Below are 18,469 nucleotides of genomic sequence, written 5' to 3' on the forward strand. Positions count from 1 at the left end.
TATTTTAGTTGGCCTTCTAGGACGGAATAAGGCATTCATTAGGAAGAAAATACTAGCATTACTTTGTAGCCTAATAATTCTTCCTGGATGCAAGGTCAGAAACTTATTGGTTGCATGGTTGGAAGTCCTTTATCTCACATTTTAGGTTATTTGGATCAAGTGCATGGACCCACTTGTGTCATGAAAGACGTGATATATCTCGTGTCCATTAGACTCCTCATAGGACTTTGGTTGGCTACTACGAAACTTTTTAGGGTTATCATCTCTATGACCCTACTGCTTACCAAGTGACTAGGCATCATGACGCTATCTTTGATGAGCCTTTTCATGATGACTACGAAAATATCTTTTATAGCTCCTTTCTAGTGATGAGTCTCAACATGTATCCATGGAACATGTGTCTTATTCTCTTGTTGGGTTGCTTGTTTATGACTCCCAGCTAGTTGTAGTGAACCTTTCCACATCTCCATCTTGTGTCGATCCACCTATACAAACTCCTCTGATTTCATTTTTTCAAGTTATTGAATAGTCTATGGGGAGTCGAGACTAAAGGGATTACTTCATCATCTATTCCATCCTCTCCTTTGGATGTTTCTTCTAGCCTCCCCTTGCTAGATGAGATCATGATTGTTGGTACTTCATCTTGAGGTGTAAAACCTAGCAATGCTTCTCCTTCCGAAATGTAGTGATGCCCATCTTTGAGATGATATTATTCATGTAGATGTACAAAAATTTGTTGATGACGGTAAAAAATGCTCTGCTACATCATTTCCATCTTTTCTTTGATGGTTTGATTCTTGGTGATCTCGTGCTTCTTGTTTTGGGTTGATCATGGTGATGCATGTAAATTTCATGTTGATGCAGATAGTTTGGCTTGATGCATATTTTCTTTCCACTCAAGGTTTTATGGATTATAGAAATATGATCCTCGACACATGTATCAATGTTTGCGAAATTATGAGGATGATGTGCTCGCAAACTCTGTGTTAGTGTTTTGAAACATGTCCACAGTCCCAAAGGAAAAATGACTTAACACTTGCACACATGCTAAGATTATTGGCAGCAGTAAAGGGACCACAAATGGACATAGTCTCAAAGTTCTGAGCTCATCATTATGACTGGAAAAGATAGTAAAGGCTAAAATATGACCAAAATGCTCATGTTTCGATTTTTAAAATCAAACTGGAATTTCTAATGATAAAGATGTTGTTAGGCCCATTGCTGTGATGTTCTTTGTTAGCAATTTGTTATAGACTGGCTAATGTTGTTGCATTTGATATATGGAAGACAACTTCATTTCCAACGAAAAATAAGAATATAATCTATGACAGTCAGTTTGAAAGGACAATGGCAAGAATTTCACATGGATCTATTTACTTAGCAGCCTATATCCAAATAATTACACCAGAATTCATTCTTAGGCTTGATATTATTGCATGTCCAACCAATTTGTCTAAGAATGAAACATATACATAGCTTCTCATGGAGGTTTGACATCCAAGAATATTTACACTCCATTTGTAAAACATTATGCAATTGTAGTGCTCATCATACAATGTTACACTGTAGCTACACAGTATTGTATTGATTGGGTCATATGATTGAACTCTGTCACAATTGTTTTGACAATTTGATCCCTGCTATTCTTGTAGCTCATTCTCTTGTATCCAAAATAAATGCATATATGAACCAATCTCTGTCCTAATTTGCATTATCTATATCACAAATTTTGTAATATATCAACTATGGCTTCAATATGGAAAGAAACTACTCAATCTAACCCCAACAAGCGTAATTGAGAATGATAGTTTCGATGTGCACTACTTTTTTCATTGTTGGGTGATCTCCATGTTTTCCACTTGGGACAAATTGCCATAAAAGACAAAACAACCCCAAGTGTTAGAAGGCAAATCAAGACATGGTGTGATTAATATCCATTTTCTCCAATCTTAAGAAGTTTGAGCTTGGGAAACTATCTACACATTGTTTATACATGTTGTTCCTTCATAATAAAAAATTATATTTCTTTTGCTTCATCAAAATATTTTTTCATTTGTTCAACTTCAAGAATAATAGTTTTGAAAGCAAGATTCAAACTATGAACTGCACATGGTGTCCCGAACATATGGCCATGCCTACTCAATGATTACATCAATTTCTTTACATGATCTTGCATTGTCTGTGATAACTTGCATGAAATTTGAAGCATAGTCACCATACAACCTAGTTTGAGCTTGGGGTATTTATTTTTTCGCACATTTTCTGTATTGTACATATAAAAATGGTCAACATATGATTGCTTGTATTGTATTTTTCTCTGTATTGAAAGTTACAATAAAAAATGTTCCCTATAGATGTTTCTGAAAAATCTCCCCTAAAATCGTTGTTAAAAAAATAAAGAAGGCCTCAAAAATCTTGATTTAAAAGGTCTTTATGGCATAACCTCTGTATAAGTTTACAGCACATCCACATCTTTAATTTTGTCTACTTATTTTTTAAATTTTCTAGCATTTTGGAAAATTCACATGTTTTTCATTTTGTGAGTTGTAGACACCTACATCTTGGTTGTATGGGATTTGTTTAAGAACACATTTTTGTTGTATAGCATCAGTATCCATATTCAAATATTGTAGCCATGATTTGAAATCTCAATTACTTTTGTAAGTCTCAACCATGCATTCAATGCTCTTCTCTTCATTTGAAGCATTTATTGCTCTGAAAAAGTATGGGCTTGAAAGAGACATACTATCAAATTTATTGATGGTTGGTTTGTTGTATTAGCCCACAACAATTTCTCCTTCTGTATAATGGTGGGGCATACTTTTTAAAAAATTGTTTCTTGTAACCAATGGGTGCTTCATTCACAACTCTAAGCATGACTCGCTAATATAGAGACATAATACTCTACAAATGGAATACCACATGCATGTATGGTAGGGTCAAATCCACTATTTGTTTCTTCCCTCCTACAATCAATCAAATGTTCTTTCCAAGTGTTTGGTGTTCAATCTTTTCCAGGCTTCCTCAATATTTGAAGAAACTGGTTGCCCTTTTTTTAACCTATGAGAACATGCTTGTTGCCCCTCCTTTCTTCACTGGCCAACTGTGCATCATCATGCTCCTTTTAAAATTGTGCCTCCATCTTCGGGGTGAAAGATTACAAAACGCAACCCCATTGTTAGGAATCCGAAGAGAAAGGGCTTTACCCTTTGAGTATGAATCCAAAAATTTCCTTGAACCTATGAAATTCCATAAGTAGTTTCAACTTTCTACCTTATTTTTCTCCTTTTTCTCTATATTTCTATTACACAATTCCATAGAGGGGAATCAATGGGAAATTTATGTTATTTTTTTCACCATTTCCTCTCCCTTTGCCACTTCTTCCACCATGATTAAAATGATCATACCCTCCCCAAGATGATGAATGAGATTCCACCAAAAGAATATATGAGAGTAAGAAACAGAAGAACAAGTAAGAGTTTTGAGTGTTGTTTTGTTGGAAAAAAACTCTATTCCTCCGTTGAAATCTACTTTCCAAAGTTGTTTTTAGTGTTGTTCTACCAAACTTTCCCAGCGTAATTTGTTCTCATTTATGTTGTCCAAATCTGCTCTCCAAAGTATGAAACTGAAAAATGAGATGAATTGGGGTTTCAAGTACATTTGTAGAGAGCCAGGAGGGGGAACTTTGATAAATAGGGGGCCCATCCCTCCTCAAATTCCAGTTGTTGTGGGGAGGCCATGTGGACCCACTCTACATGTTCCCTCCAAAATCAGCAAGGTATTTTACAACTTTATTTTTTATTTTACGCAGAAATGTTTCTCATGTTGATCAGTTTTTTCCTATATATTCTGATGTGAATCATAAATTTTCATTTCAAATACAAACTAGAAATCCATTTTCCAGTATGGGATGATGATTCCAACGGTGGAAAACTATCTAGGATTCATTGTGTATTTTTAATATTTATTGTCATTAAAATAAGTATTATGTTTATTCTTAATATGCCATGAAATTCTAATCTATCTAATAGAAATGGTACTTCTATTATGTATGCTATGATATTCTAATTCACAGATAGAGACTGGAGCCTTGAAACCAATCTAACGTTTTCTCTTTAATATTTACAATAAAGTAAAGAGGTTCTCAAAATTGTGTTCTTGAAAGTATCTCATATTGTTGACTATCTCCAAATTAGGTGACATCTTGATCTTAAGTTATATGCTCTTTTCTTGAAGTCATAATTTATGGGACTCACTTTTCTCTTGCATTTACAAGTTCTTCTTATGGGTGCAAGTCATGATCAATTGAAGAAAGCTAAACATGTTTTTCAATATGCAGGGTTCACAACTTACCATTTATCTCTTGAGACCTATTTCCTTGAAAATGAAGGCGCCACCTTGCCTAAACTTCCCTTGAAATCACCAATAATTGTTACATTGTGAGACAAACAATTAAGTTTATATAGATCTATTTCTATGATACCCAGTTCTGCTATTCCTAATCCAGAACAAAACTCGTAAGAAGAAATGAAAAACATGAAAATGTATAAGACAATGTCAACCGTCTCTGCCTTAGCAGATGACCCTCTGATTGATAAGAATAAGGGAGAGTCCAAACCACCTCTTACTAGTGGAGGCATTGGGCCACATATATCACATGTTACTAGTAAATCTAGTGTTGATGGAACTAGTCTTGTTTAAACATAAATTGTTTTTAATAAATCCTCCATAGGAGATACATATGCTCAAGTTACATGGGTATAGTGGGATATATATCCATCTGGACAGAGACCTTAATTTCCAACTACTCCTTAAAGCAATTTATTTGGATATCAGCTCAAAGAAAGGCATATCCAAATGGAATTACATCTCTTGGGGGTCTAGGTTCATATGGAACAGTCACAACATATTTGGAACTTCAAGATAAGGAATGAAAAGATTCATATCTCGCAAATGGTCTCGTTGTTTTTGTTTCATCCAAGGTTAATATTAATTTTCAAATAAAAATAGAGGATCTTTCTGAGAAGGTGGCATGGGAGAAGCAAGGATTATAAAAAAATAAATGAAGTAGGACCCCCTAGATCCAAACTAATATGCATTTTGATGCAAATGAATAGGTTGCAGATAAAGTGGGAATGTTGTTTAGAGAGGTTTTTAATTTTGTCGAACATAAAATTACCACATCTAGATCCTTTTATTCTATTATTAAGGTTCTTGAATGAAGGAGGCAAATTGGAGAGCTTGAAGGAATGTTGTATAAAGAGAGATTTGAATTTGAGGTGATATTATAGACGTATATAAAGGGTGTTTAGTATACTTTAGGTTGTCTAATATTTCCATATTTCCTTATAGAAATTTCTTAGTTGGAAATAATTTCTTCACAGGGTTCATTCTTTTGATGAAATCTATCAAATTCAAACAGGGTTTGTTGCAAGAGGGCATCATTAGTTTTGGGCACATTGGAACTTAAAAGACTTGTCGCTGATATTTCAAAGCTAAAAAATATAAGGTTTCTTCTTCTTTATAAAGGCTATGAATAGGATGACCATCTTTTCCATTTAGATTCATCTCTTACAGTGAAAAACTCTCTTTCCAAATTGGAATCTAGTCAACTAGATGATTTTAAGACTCCATATAAGGAATATGATTCTAGCATAAATGAAAAAGTTGGAGACTGTCAGGGTACAGTCAAAGATAATAAAAATGATAATGGTGGTTTTGGCATTCTGATGACAAAGGACACATGCTCGATGGTTTATGGAAATTCTTTGGACAGAGCTATATATTTTGAGAATATTCAGTTGAAAGATATCCAAATTGGCAAAAAGCATGTTTTAAATAATGGATATGGGCAAATTTTCATGATTAGTAATGTGGGAAATTCCTACTTGTGTGACAATTTAGAGAGAATTGGGACGGTGAATAGAAAATTAAATTATGACTTGGAAATTATTAAATTGGCATAAGGTAAAATAACCTAGAATATTTGGATGACATGGAAGGAGATCCAAACATTAGAGATTGATCCAATATAACTAATGGTACCATGTTTCATACTTTTTACATGGAGAATGGTGAACGCAATACCAACATCAATGTTTCTGAGACAATGCTTTTTGAAGCAGTTGATAGTAGGGACAATACAAATGGTTTGGATGAAGATATCGAAACATGTCAGAGACTGTCAAGGCATGATTCTATTATCCTCGAAGATTTTTCAAATACATTAGATGCAACATGGATAGGTGAATTCCAATTAGTAAAAGCTTAGGATGTGTTGAGCGATAAAAGGTGTCTTTTTAACTCCTATTTATCTTCACATTAATTGTCAACCCAACGACGACTTTTTATTTCAAGAGTGTACTTAGTTTGAGGTGGCTATTTACTCAAGAGTAATGTTTTGCAGTATGGTGCTTAAAATCCAAAAGTAAATGAACGCTTGAAACAAAATCTAATTGTAATGGTAAGAAACTCAAATGCTCTGCAGCTAAATCATTCACTCAAACAACCATCAATCGAGGATACAGTAGCAATAACTCATTCCTCTAGAGATTGATGCAATTGAAATCAAACTGGAACAAGACAACCAATCTAGGAATGAGGAAGCAATAACCAACATTCTCTATAGTTGACAGTCCTGCTTTAAAACAATTAAAAGGAAATAGAAATTGAACTAAAGCTGTTATTGAAAGTAAACTAGGAAAACTCTTTAAAAGCAAACTCTAATTAATCAACAGAAATAAACAGCAAAGTAAATGGACAGCAAACTGTAATTAAAGGAATTACACAATGAATCCTATTTAATAAATTTGAACAACAAACTCTAATTAATGGAATCGAATAACCAATCCTATTGAACAACAATCTGTAATGAATATCAATCAAACGGAACAGCAAGTGGAATGAAACCATAATTGAAAAAGAACAGGGAAGCTCTATTAAGGCATTAATAAGATAAATTATACAGTGTTGAGATTCTTGTTAAATAATAAAAGAATAGCAACATGATTCATTAATATAACACACTAATATCAAAGCAATTAAACAACAAACCGATTAACTTGCAAACTGTAATAAAAGCAACTATGAACTATCTCACAACAATAATGGAAAGGTAGGGATACAAACAGCGAATCGATTCACCAGGGTCGGGCCCTCAACCATCGGTGAAACGCCGTTGAGCTACTGCAGAACTAAGAAGTTAAACGGCAACACGTTCTTGTATTAATCATGCATAACATCATTTACAAACAATCGATCTTTGTTTAATCAATAACAGTCCATCTCTCATCCATCTCTCATCCCTGAATCTCTAATTCTCAAATCATAATTCTAAATCCCCATCTTTGATCTATGTTTTCATTTAAATAGAGAGAGAGAAGAGAGCAGTTACAATAGAGATAATTACAACATGATTTCTATTATAAAATTGGATTGTTTTTAACCAATTGATCAACAAGAAAATGTATTTCCATCCATCTTTCAACAAGAGCAAGGTGATTTGGCTTTGCAGCTGAGATTTGGAGGACGGCTGTAACAACAAATTTGAGAGAATTGTGCTAAAAAAAACCCTGCGTTTCTCTCAATACAAGCCGAATTTGGGCAAACCATTTTCAAAAAACTTAATTTGGTCCATTCTGGACAAAACCCATGTTCTAGATTTTCCAAATTCTTCTTCATTTGCCCAAAATCTCAACCGTAATATTGTCACTTCTTATTCCGACGAATTTCTGAGTTGGCACTTTTAATGATCAACTCTTCAATCTGGGAATTATCTTGGAGGCTAAAAATGATGAGTGATGTTACAAAATATATTAATAAACTATCATTGATAAAATCATGCATAATAATCATCAATTTATTAAAAATAAAGGAGAAGAAATAATATTCATCCATAAGAGCATAAATCATTATAAAATGGATTTATATAATAATTTATAATAAATGACATGATAAAGAAGAGTAAAAATGGTTGAAATAAGTGTTAAAAAGTGGTCGTATTCATGGCCCAACATACCCCCACATTGAATATATTGCATGTCCTCATGCAACCCAAAGACAAAACCCATGTGTTAACCAAGCAATAAAAAAATTGTTCATCCCAGCTCATGAAATGGATGGAACAAATGAATTCTTCCTCAAATAATGAATATTCAATTTTAGCAATGTTGATGAAGGCGTAACAATTTGTACATTGACGTTCAACTTATGTGTATATGAAGTTGCAGCAAAATATGATATAAGTAACAACAACTTCATTAACCATTTTCTCAAAAACTACAAACCAGATTTTGTTGAAATGTTGCAAGTAAATTTATAATATATGAATGCTTCTATGATCCAAAAATCAGATCGTTTTGATGCACGGATCATGAGATATAAACAAAATGGCTGTAGGTGATAGTGCATGATTTCTGAAATATTACAAACTAATATAACTTGAAATTGTCTGGGTTTGTATATTTTAATGATACGTCTGTGTTTTCCAGAAATCACAAGAATTGAGTTCATAGTTTTAAAAGTATTATGGAAATCAATTTCTGCACTGTATAAAAATGAAATTGTATGTCTTAAATGAGGAAGAAAGTAGAAAACATCCATCATGCGTAGCAATTCCTCCCCCTCACTAAAGATTTATCATGCCCTCATGCGATGCTAGAAAACAAATAGAGGTGGTTGCTAGCATCTGTTGAATTCTATGCTTGGTGTAAAACAACATGCAATAAGGGAGGGGTTGAGAATGAATAAGAATAGCAATGGATGATAAAGAATATGAATGACATGGTCATAAGAAAGAAATGAATGAAAGAAACACTCCCCCAAAATGAAAGACGATATGCCGTTGAAAAATGGGAAGTGGTAAAGATGTGGAATGAAGGATGATAAATAATGCTTAAAATGGATTTTCATGAAATTCTCCTAAATTCATAATAAATAAATAAATTATGCTATTTTACCTCAAGTTTTACCTCCAAAAAGAAAAATGCGGAAGGACAGATATGTACTGGCATTTGTTGAAGCTGATGTAGGTAGAGTTGGTGCTGAAAGTGATGCAAAAGGTGGAATCCAGGCAAGCACATCATGCCTGAACAACTGTTCACGTTCACGAGTTGCTCGAGCCTCTTTCGTTAGTTGCAATAGTGTGGTGATGCTGCGAATAGAGTTCCCCCCCCATACTTGTTGTTCTCCTATAAACAGATCACTATTTTGCATACAATGTTCTTGAGTCCATAGTGTTAGTTTTGAATAGAAATAGATAAGATGCATGCAAAACTTACAATCAAAAAAACTTTTGTATACATGTAATACTAATATTTTGTTAAATCAACAAATTATGGCAGAGTGCAGTAATCATATCGCATGCTATCCCATAATGCATACATTCCCCCCTCCAATTGGAAAACGGATTCCATGACCATAAAGCATATGAAAGGTGTTATGCTGATGGCAAGGCAAGGGAATGAACAATATAGCAACAAATGAAGTAGAGTACACATATCAATGATAAGATGACGGGAGTTATGGTTATAATGAGAGCAAAGTGTGTAAAGATAGTTATGAATAAGAGATAGGATGCTTTGGATTGATGATAAATTATGCGAAAAATAAAAAGAACAACAACAATAAAAAGAATAAGTATGATAGACAGCTTGATGTATTGACTGCCACTAGGCCGGATATAATGTATGGAGTAAGTTTGGTGTCAAGGTTCATGGAGAAACCCAAGGAGACACATTGGCAAACAACGAAAATAATTCTAAGGTATGTTAATGGGACAAAATAGTATGGTGTTACACTGCAACAAGTGATTTCATGCTGGTTGGTTACACTGATAGTGATTGGGCAGGAAGTGTCGATGACAGAAAGAGCACGTCAGGATATGTTTTTCATTTGGGTTCTGGAGCCATTTCATGGGCCTCCAAGAAGCAGCCAATAGTTTCAATGTCAACAACAGAAGCTGAATATGTCGCCGCAATAGTAGCAGTGTGTCAGACAGTTTGGATGAGATGGATGTTGAGGGATCTTCGCCATCACCAGGAGGAAATGAAAACTATTTTCTACGACAACACATCAACAATTGCATTACCAAAGATTTTTTCTTTCACAAGAGGACCAAGAATTTGATGCTAAATATCATTTTATCAAAGAGTTGATTAACAATGATGAAATTGTGTTGCAGCACTGCAGGTCACAAGAAAAATTTGCTGATATTTTCACAAAGCCATTGGCACGTGAAAGTTTTGTTTATCTCAGAGAGTGTTTGGGAATTGTCAATGGTGGCAGTTGTGATTAAGGGGGAGTGTTGGGAATAATAAAAAATGATGTGATTAATCAAAAAATAATTTTTCATGCATAAAGGTTCAAAATAGGGAAAAAATTAAGGAAATAACTTATCCGATAAAAAGAAAAAATAAGAAAAGGGTATTATAGTAATAATTGATGATAAGATATAACTTCAATACCATAAGCAGAGCCTCTATTGCCAGCAGACATCCATAGCCTCGGCAGGGTTGCTTTTTAACCCGTATGAGCTAGGATCCTCAATTTATAACTAGAGAGTTCTAGTGCTGTTATACAGAAGAGATCAGTGTGCTGGCGTGGTAACCAGATAACCACACTACCATTCACTGGGATGTAGCAAAAGTGATCAGGCCGACTCGTGATGAGACCTCCTGTTCCAAGGATAATTTGGCTATCCAATGGATCATAACCCTGGTGTGGAGGCCATAATGGGAATGTCACTTTGTTACAGCCTTATGAACATGGTAGGCTGGCTCGTAATGAGACTCCCTATCCTCCATCTGTGAACAAAATTTTGTCGTTATTACACATTTTTATGATAAAAAGAGGGTGGCTCGGTACTCCTTAAGAGTAGGGATGGTGGAAGAAGTTGAACATGTCAATAGAAAAAAAATATCCCCTTAATCTCATTTATTACAGACAGAGAATATTATAACCAGGAAGGGTGGAACCAACATGGTATTAAGATGATCAATTAGTATCATGTACAACAGAAAACAATGCAGTAAAGTAGTATATAAATAATTGTGTCCATTTGGAAAATAAGCTATCATCAAGGAGCTGTCCTGTTAAAGATCATAACGTGAATGATATTAACTCGCTTCAATAGAATCCATAATTCTTGTCCTCATAAAAGTAGTGTACTTGATGCCATGAAAGGGAATCAGTAAAATGTGGTTGAGATGAACTAGGAATAATCCCACAAGAGGAAGGAAGAGTTGCTCTCGGAAATACTCCCAAAGAGTTGCTCTTTTGAAGGAACATCAAAAACACAAAAAAAAACGGTGTTCCGTGTAGGGAATAGCAAAGGAAATGCACACCAACAAAAAAAAATACACATGAAAAAAGGTGTAACAAAAAAATGCATGTGAAAAAGTGTTGTTCCCTAAGAGGAACAACAAAAAATGCGAAAATGATGTTCCTTTGAAAATGAATAGCAAAAATGTGAAAGTGTTGAAGTGTTGTTCCTTTCTGAAAGGAACAGCAAAGACGTGAAAGTGCAGAAGTGCTATTCCTTTCAGAAAGGAATAGCAAAACATGAAAGTGCAGAAGTGTTGTTCCCTTTAGAAAGGAACAGCAAAGACGTGAAAGTGCAGAAGTGTTGTTCCTTTCAGAAAGAAACAACAAAGACGTGAAAGTGTAGAACTGTTGTTCCTTTCGGAAAGGAACAACAAAAGTGCACAATCATAAAATGCAAGCACGCAAAAAATAATTGGTTGTTCACTGTATTGATGCTGATGATGAGTTACAATTTGAAGGCAGTAACACCTGAAACACAAAAGATAAGAGAAATAAAAAAAGAAACAACATTTATTTAAAAACAGTATGTAAATAAATAAATTAAGTTACAACAATTGTGACGTAAAAAAAATGATCTCTTTGAAAAATGTTTTGGCAGCAATGACAAGACATGAATCTTCAAATGGAAATCAATTCTTCATTTCTTCTATTATGAATCCTTTGGGTAATGAATTGGATGAAATTCCCTTGTTTCATTAAAATTTATTTCAAGAACCGCTCGTCTATAAATTGACCTTCTTTATTCTCCTAGGACCTGCAAAAAACGAGTGTCTACTTGCAATAAAACATTAAATCATGGAGAAAGAGAGGTGATCGGGCTTCCTTAATCCAATAATTATGCAAAAAAAATAACAAGTAGTTACTCTGTATAACAAATCCACGGAAAAAATAACAAAGTAAAATTTATTTGTCACTTGCGGGAGAACAGTGGCCAATCATGCGAACTTGCAGTGTTTTAATTGCAAATTCTTTGTTTTTCGTCCAAATTGGGTGATTCCAAAGCCATATGAGAGCTAATTCAAATGTGTATCTCCAATAGAGATATGTTTTAAAAATTCAATGATATGATATGTCAATTTTAGTTAGAACAACTTGTATAACAGAGTCATTTTCGATTACCCCACTTAGAACTACAGTGAATGTTTTAAGCATAAATTCTTCGTTTGTTGTTCGATTCAAATGATTAAAATTGGAAATGAAATTAGATTCATTTATTTATCTCCAATAGAAACAGGTTTTGAAGACAAGAAGAATTTCTAGGTCAAATACTCTAAGGAACAACCGGAAAGACAGTTTTAAGGGTGCTGATTTATGATAGATAGTCAGTATTTTGATCATAACTTCCCTATACGATATTGAAAATGAGCGATTCAAATTTCCTTGTAAACTAGATTCATAGGGGGATCTACCATAGGAAATTTTTTTTCAAATATGGTCATTTAGGCCTCCAAAAACCGACTGTCCCAACTCTATTCCTGAGCTGCCTGCTAGACACTCTGTCAATGTTTTGGTTCTAACTTTTTCATTTCAAATCCAAATTGAGTGATTCAAATTGGGTTGGAAAGTAGACATTAAGAGCTACTTAGTATAGAAACAAGTTTTAAAAATATTGTCATTTATGCCTTCAAAACATGACTGTCCCGACTGTGTTTTAAGAAATTTCATCAAGCCCACAGGCCAAAAAATATGATATTCAAGCATTTTTTCCAAGTTGGTGATAAAAATGAAAATGAGTGTTTGTAGACCTATTATTTCCATTATAATTTATCTACATACAAAAATGGATTAAAACATTTATCACCAATGTTGATTTTCACAGCGTGTTGCAACAAAAAACACTATTTTTACATTAAAAACAAAATGCATTTATTTATGTCCTTATTTATTTTAATTTTTTACACTAACCTATTTTGATTTGAAAAATGAATATGAATACGTATAATAGTACTTCCAGTGGAACCATTTTCGAAATAAAGCTTCAAAAATGTACATACCCAAATTTGAAAAATGCATATTAATGAATATTAGGGTATGAGAAGCCAACTTCCCTTGAAAAAATGGTGTCAAAAATTGTTGAAGTATGGAGTGATGCTGCAAACAAGTGATGGAGTGAAACCAATCTTCAATATATCCTTTACTTTCTTGATTTCCCATAGCCATCATATCATGAAGTTCTTGAGCTTTTAAAATGACTCGTTGATGCCTACTAAAAGAAACCTCATTTTCTTCCATAACTTCTACAATTTTTGAATTTGAAACATTTTGAATTTCATTGTAAGTTTTCTCCAATGGTGCACATGAGATAGCATGAGTGGGATGGGTGGATAAATTTTGCAGTTCAACACTGTAAGCATCTTGTACTGGTTTATTATGGTGAGGGTGTGGAATGGGTTGAGCAGGAAATTGTGTACGGAATGAAGCATTTTGATGATGTAGTTTATTGGGTTGAGTGGATGATTTTGATAGGCAAACAAGATGTTGTGGAAGAGCTAATGAAGAATATGGAGAATGTGTTTGTGCTACAAGATGAGGGAGAGTAGTCATGCAATCATAAGCTGAACCATGCCAAACTTGTAGACAAGATTGATGGTGGTTATATTGAGATTGACATGGCTGCCCTAACACATTACTATTCCATAATGGATTCTGCAAGTAAGAGAATGGAGAAGAAGTGTTTTGAACCATACCTGTAGGCCATGATTTCCATGGTTTTGACCTTGTTGCAGCTTCCTCATCTCTTTGAAATGATACTTCCATGCTAGATAAGGAAGAACAACTGTCTATGGGATGCTTCTTCCAGTAATGAGGGAAAAACACTTCATCAAATTCTTGATTTTTCTCAACCTGCAAAACATCCAATTGTAAATTTAGAGAGCTAATAAAATCAACTTTAAAATTTTCAAATAAAACATTGATTTAGCTTTATATCTCCTCTTCTTGTACTAGATTTGGAAAAGAAAGACCAATTGTCTTTAGAATTCTTACTAGCCTTGGAGATTCCTCTTGAATACCTTATGCACAATTCACAAACATCATCATATGATAACTGAAAAACATCACCTTTTCCTATCAGATTTAAGAGTTCTAAAAATTCGTCTTTGATTCCTTTGAGTAGGAGTGTTTTTAAGAACTCTTTTTCCAAATGCTTATGTTTTGATTTTTGAAGGTTGTATTGAAATCGATCTACATAGTCCTCCAAGCTTTCATCTTCCCCTTGTATCATATCGAAAATATCTTCATTGGATTTGCAGTAGTCTTGGTACTTCTACAAGAATATGTTCTTCATGTCCTCCCATGTTTGGATGCAGTTCCCACCTAGGCTCATGAACCATCGGAGAGCCGCTCCTTTTAGAGTTAGAGGAAACACTTTCAACCTTTGATCATTAGTATAATAATCATATCCTCTACAAATTATTTCAAACTCAAATAAGAATGTATCTAAATCTTCATTTGTCAAACCATGAAAATTTGGTAGAGAAGATGGGGGAATTATATGCATTTGTGTCACTCCTCCTAGATCTTTGATAGGGAATTCAAAAGTAGAAATATGAGCCATTTCTTACCATAATAGAAGATGTTCTTCATGTGTTTATTTGAGGCTTCTTCTTCAAATGTTCCTGTCAATTAGTTAGTGAAATGGGTGGTGCTTACATCACCACTTGAGTGAAATCATGAGTTTTGTTTTTTTCAAAATTTCTATTTTTTTCTTAGTCATTCACACAAAAATTCAAACATTTATTTCTACCCTAAGTTCTTTAACAATTCTGTTGGAAAGCAGATGGGGGAGCGGGGTTTTTACATGCTCCGTACGTAGGTTCTTACCTTCCATTTTTAATACCCAATTCTCTCCTCACAAGCACTCATTAGATGCACAATACTCAGAAATGGCTACACTCTCCCCGGCAATGACGCCAAAATGTTGGGCGATAAAAGGTGTCTTTTTAACTCCTATTTATCTTCACATTAATTGCCAACCCAGGGACGACTTTTTATTTCAAGAGTGTACATAGTCTGAGGTAGCTATTTACTCAAGAGTAATGTTTTGCAGTATAGTGCTTAAAATCCAAAAGTAAATGAATGCTTGAAACAAAATCTAATTGTAATGGCAAGAAACTCAAATGCTCTGCAACTAAATCATTCACTCAAACAACCATCAATTGAGGATACAGTAGCAATAACTCATTCCTCTAGAGATTGATGCAATTGAAATCAAACTGGAGCAAGACAACCAATCTGGGAATGAGGAAGTAATAACCAACGTTCTCTATAGTTGACAGTCCTGCTTTAAAACAATTAAAAGGAAATAGAAATTGAACTAAAGCTGCTATTGAAAGTGTTGCACAAAATATTGTCACCATGACATTCTGCAATCAGTGTGAGTCTATCACCACTCATACTTTCCTCCTCTGCAAGTCTTAAACCTCGGTTCTTCATGTCAAGCCTTAAAAAATAAGAGAAAGCCCTTAGAAATCTCTAAAACTCTGGTTCTGCACTTTCTCTTAGCATTACCTGCGGTCCCGCACCTACTGGTCATGTCCCCTGCGTACCTGACCGCTCTGTCTCTATGTAATGGGTGCGGAGCCCTGTAAAAGTCAAAAAGGCGCAAGTACATTCTTAAAAACTCACTTTGGGTTATTTCTGGAAGCTTCTAGAGGGAATCTTGAGGTGGCAAGTTCGCTTCTTTAAGGTTCATGCATCCCATACCTTAAGGAGCTAACCCCTTGATGTGAGGAGCTTATCCCTTTGAAGGAGGACTCTATCCCTTCATAGGTGGACCTGTAACCTCCTTCCTTTGCACTATAAAATGAGGCAATGGGCTGGTTACTGGGAGGTTGAAAGCTAAATATTTTTGAGGTGAAATGCTGTTGGAATTTAGTCTTCCTAATTGAGCTTGAGAGGAGAGATTACATACCTTTTTGGTCTCATTGGGAAGAGTGTGAGGCTTGTCAAAGTAGAGGAGATTCCTGTCTGGACCTTGGGAGGAGCTTGTACAACATCAAGGCACCAAAGGTCGTAAAGTCCTTCTATTTTTCAAAGTTAATACAATCAAGTTTAGTTTGCTCAATAAGCTATGTTTTATGGTTTATTTCATGGATTCCTTGATCACCATGATGAATATGATTTATTATATTGGCTATGCAGGTGTTATTTGATGTGTGCTTATTTGTGATTGCAGTTTCAAAAAAGGAAACTTGTTCGGATGGTCGAAGTGTGGCTGCCACAAACTAGCGTTGGACTTAAGGTAGGGTCTAAAACACCTCTTAGTTTTTATTAATAAATCGTAATATATTTAGAGAAAGGTAGATTTTCTTGTCCTGCTTGTTGCTAGATATCAGTTGATAGTAGGGAGATCGGTCTTGTCCACAAGAATGATTTATCCGGCCGACAAATTGGCGACTCTACTGGGGACTTGAATTTGGTTTTTGCGTTTCCCTTTTCTTTGACTTGAGAAAATTTTTCTTGTTTCTGGTTTTTGCTTGATGTGTGTGGGATTGGGTAGTTTATAGGATATGGAGTATATTTTGTTTTTTCCGAAATTTTGAAGAGGACCGCACTTTCTTTTACAAGACAGTGCAGACATCCCCGCACTATTCCTTTAGTGCACAGAGCAGTACCGCATCTAGTTCTACTGGAAACCTGCGAACCCTGTCAAAATTTTAGAAAAACATAAAGGTTTTCTTCCAGTTAATTTTAGGTTTTATTTACAGCTTTTAGCATCTACCCAGATCTGTATTTTTCTTTCAAAAAGCCTTGTTTATGAGTTTCTTTCAGCAAATTCTTCATCTCATCAATCTCCATTAAGTTAATTGGGTGTTTTGAGTCTCTTTTTTGAGAAATTCTTAATTTGATTTCCTTTGGTCATTACTTGGAGGTTTGTCTCAGTGTTTTCACAATTTTGCATCTTTTTGCTTTTGTTTTTGTATATGAGTGTTAATCACCTTTGAGTGTTTTTATTTTTTGATCTTTGGAACTCTCACCCAATTTTCTTGACTTGCGCTTGATTGGTTCTTCGATTACATTAGAATCATCTTGTGTTTGAAAATTCTCTTACATAGATTACATTTGCATAATTAGAATTCTCATTTTCAGAATATGAATGAAAAATGTGCATAGATTACATTTGCATACTTTTCAAGTGAATTGTGCATAGATTACAATTGCATAGTTTACATTCTGAAAAATCAATCTTAGATTTAGATCAGTGTTCTTTGATTTGAATTTACATATTTTTATGCTTGTTTTTAACACACAAAAATAAAAATAAAAAACTATTTTGGAATTGATTTGCATTAATTTTTCTTGATGAAATTAGTGCATTAGAGAATTTGTTATATTTTCTCTTAGTGATCAATTTTTTGCATTGTTGGAAGTGAATGGAAACTCTCTCCTTACTTTAGTTAGGATTCATCAAATTGAAAAGATTACATTATCATATTCGATTGCATTCAGTTTTGGGTCGGGTCATAACACCATTGGTTTCATATCCATTTACCCTTTTGAGTAATAATAGCCTAATTAACACAACGCTTAATTAAAATTCATCTAGTAATTTTTACATTTTTAGGGCTCTTTCCACCAATATAGCTTAGGTTAGTGTCTTGGAATAGGTTTTAGTTAACACTCCAAGACAGTAAAACAAACAAGTAGTTGATCTTGTAGTAGGAAAAATTCCAATTGTTGCATGTATGCTCTGGGAAGCTCCTCCTAAAGGAGTCAAGCATGAGATCATATCTGAACCAGTGAGGTAATCAATCCTTCCTCATTGGGAACAATAGCAGATATACACGTATTAAAAAAAGTAAACCTCGGATTGACCATTGTCGAGGAGCCTGGGAACACTTGTTGGTAAACCTTGGATTATGTCAAGGAGTCTTCAAGGGGATTGAGCTTTGTTACTCTGCCCTTGCATGTGTATCAGATCGTAGACTGTTCCCCCAGGTATATTTGTTTTTGTTGGTAACCCTAGTGCCCATAATCTATAGGATTCTTTCCTAAGGTGACGGTGGAGGGAAGATCCCACTGTACCTAGAGCAGACATCGACTAGACTCACTTGGACTCTCTAGGGGGTTCTCTTCACTCAAGATGGTTTTGTGAAGAAACTTGTGCCAGTCTGTTTCATTAAGCAAGTTGTCGGGGTAACTGTTC

The sequence above is a fragment of the Pinus tabuliformis genome, chromosome 3_1, assembly GCF_031772625.1.
Source record: "Pinus tabuliformis cultivar Carrire ecotype Pingquan chromosome 3_1, CPIR1, whole genome shotgun sequence".
NCBI lineage: Eukaryota > Viridiplantae > Streptophyta > Pinopsida > Pinales > Pinaceae > Pinus > Pinus tabuliformis.